This window comes from Carlito syrichta, unplaced genomic scaffold (assembly GCF_000164805.1).
Source record: "Carlito syrichta isolate Samal-C Ts95f unplaced genomic scaffold, Tarsius_syrichta-2.0.1 Scaffold304743, whole genome shotgun sequence".
In the NCBI taxonomy this organism is placed as follows: domain Eukaryota; kingdom Metazoa; phylum Chordata; class Mammalia; order Primates; family Tarsiidae; genus Carlito; species Carlito syrichta.
The window spans coordinates 18,051-21,095 of NW_007248839.1; positions in this window are offsets into that span (position 1 = coordinate 18,051).

Sequence of the window (3,045 nt, forward strand, 5' to 3'; positions counted from 1 at the left end):
GACCTCATCTCCACAATAAATCAAAAAATTAGCTGGGTGTGGTGGTGCATGCCTGTAGTCCCAGCTACTTGGAAGGCTGAGGTGGAAGGATCACCTGAGTCCAACAGTTCAAGGCTATGGTGGCTGTGAGAGTGCTGTTGCACTCCAGGCTGGAAGACAGTGTGAGACTCCAACTCAAAAATAAATAAATAAATAAAAGATTGTTTTGTGCCAGGCACAAAGTACTTTTACTTGTATTAACTTGTTTAATCTACATAACTACTTTATGAGCAAATACTACCATTACCCTCATTTTTCAGGTGAGGACGTGGGCTCATGGAAGGAGAGTGACTTGCCCAAGTTCAGACAGCTAGAAGACATGGAACCAGAATTTAAACCTAGCCTATGCAGAGCCAGAGCCTGGGCCCTTAACCATGTGTATGCTGCCTCATGACACATAAGACTTTATTCCTGGGTCTCACCTTCATGGGAGGGTCACTGCATGATGCAAAGAAATCATAGAGACAAGGAAATGACCTAATTGTTTTTAAATGCAACTGGAGACCAACAAGACAGCTAGCTCTAATACTGTGCAAAGAGTGGAATTGATTTAAGACATAACTGTTCTGTTATTAATGATTTAAGGAGTCAGTGCACCTAATGCATTATGCCTGTGTGTGAGAAACAGAAAGGCATCTTGGGATGCAGGGCAAAGAGAGAACATTCATAACACTAATTGAGAATGAGCCCCCAGGGAGTCTTCACTGCCCATAACCAAGAATGAAGTATGAACCCTCCCACCTTTGACTCCAGAGTCAACCAACAAATCAAACAGCAGGATCATTTGGTGAAGGTAATTGCTTGTGCTTCACAAAACCCACATACAGGTCATCTGTCTGCTTCTGGTTCTACAATATGCACAGGGAAGTTGCCCCCTCCATGCCCCTAAAGCCCTGATTCCAGAGGGAGGGAGGGAAGGAAGGAGGGAGAGAGGGAGTGAGTTTTTTTGGAAACTATTTGCTGATTGAAGAGGGAAGTCTCTAGGGGACTGCTCACTGCTCACACAGTCTGGTGCAACAACTATATGAGGTGGGTACTACTTTTTTTTTAGTTGGATTTTCACTCCATTGCCCAGGCTGGAGTGCAGTGGCATGTTCACGGCCACTCCAGCAATGACCTGCTGGGCTCTGGCAGTCCTTCTGCCTCAGCCCTCCATGTAGCCTTTCAAGTAGTTCCAAGAACTACAGGCACACGTTATCACGCCTGACTATTTTTTTTTTTAATAGTAGAGATGAGGTTTCACCAAGTTGCCTTGGTGAGTCTCGAACCCATGGGCTCAGGCAATCCACTCACCTCGGTCTCCCAAAGTGCTGGGATTACAGGCTGAGCCACCAAGCCCAGCCACGTACTACTCTTATTCCTATCTTATTGATGAGGATACTGAGGCCCAAGAAAGTTAAATAACTTGCCCAAAGTCACAAAACTAATAAGCGGCAGAGCCTGGCTGTGACTTCATCTTACTTTTGCTCCAGAGCTCAGTCTTTACATTTTTTTTTTTAAAGAGATGAGGTCTGGCTATGTTGCCCAGGCTGGTCTCAAACTCCTAGGCTCAAGTAATCCTTCCACCTTGGCCTCCCAAAGTGCTAGGATTATAGGTGTGAGCCACCTCACTCTGCCAAGAGCTCACATTCGTTTTTTAAAATTAATTAATAGATTTATTAAAGAGCATATATGTTGTAAAGGGCACAACAGGCAGGACAGAAGGGGAGTGTGCTTTCTCCCGAGCTCGCATTCCTAACTACCATACTGTGCGCCATAGACTATGATGTTCTCAGAAATCATAGACTTTCCTGGTAGAACGAGACTTTGATGATCACTATCAGTTACCTTTTTTTTTTCCTATTTAACAATATTGCCTTCCTTTGACCTCTTGCATAATCTGCTCTTACCTCTGAATGATGATTTTTAAAAATTTTTTGAATTGCAGTCTCACTCTCTCATTCAGGCTGGAGTACAGTGGCACACTCATGGCCACCATCCACCTACTGGGCTCAGGCCATCCTTCTGCCTCAGTCTTCCAAGTAGATGGAACTACAGGCATGCACCACCATACCTGGCTAATTTTTTTGCTTTAGTGTAGAGATGAGGTCTCGCTATGTTGCCCAGACTGGTCTCGAATCCATGGGCTCAGGCAATCCTCTTGCCTCCACCTCCCAAGTGCTGGGATTACAGGTGTAAGCCACCATGCCCGGCTGAATGATAATTCTAATACCATTGACCTTTTCTCTTGAAGCTCCTCGACCATCTCCCCATTTATTTTTATATTCTCTTACAACCTCTTCTTGTTTCCATTTTCTGAGCGTATGTACAATAAAGCCTTTAGCAAAGCCACAGACTCTGCCTGTAACAGCCTCTACACTCCTGTTGACCCTGGCGTAGCCTTTTAGGCTAAACCTCTCTGGAGGGAAGGATTATGTGGATGAAGAGGCTCAACGTTCAAAGGGGTGGTTTAGCATTAATCTTCTTGCTTTGATGTGGTTTGACTCCCCAGGACCCCTCCTGGGAGTCTTTGACACAGGCCTGATCATTACCAATGGTGATTCCAGACTGTTCGGCACTTCTTTCTCCCTTAGGCCTCTTCCGCTTGGAGCTGAATGTCATGTAATCCATGAGGTCTGACAATAAAGTTTGCGAACTCATCCTAGAAAAAGTGCTACGTACCTTATTGCTGAATAACACTAACATCACCTTTGAAGTGCTCCCCTTGGGAAGCTATACACCAATGCCAGTGCCTAGTCCACCAGTAAAAGCAATTTTGGAATGCTTTTTCTGGACTGGCCATCAGAGCTATAGTTGTATTACCCTTGATGTCCTGAATGTCATCAGATTGTCTTCCTTTCAATATATCCTTTATCTTAGGTAAAGAAAAGAGTCACTGGGGGCCAGATCAGGTGAGTAGTGAGGGTGTTAGTTGGAGTCTCACTGTCGCCCAGACTGGAGTGCAGTGACTGCTCCCGGCCACCGCAGCCTCGACCTGCTGGGCTCTGGCAATTCTTCCACCTCAGC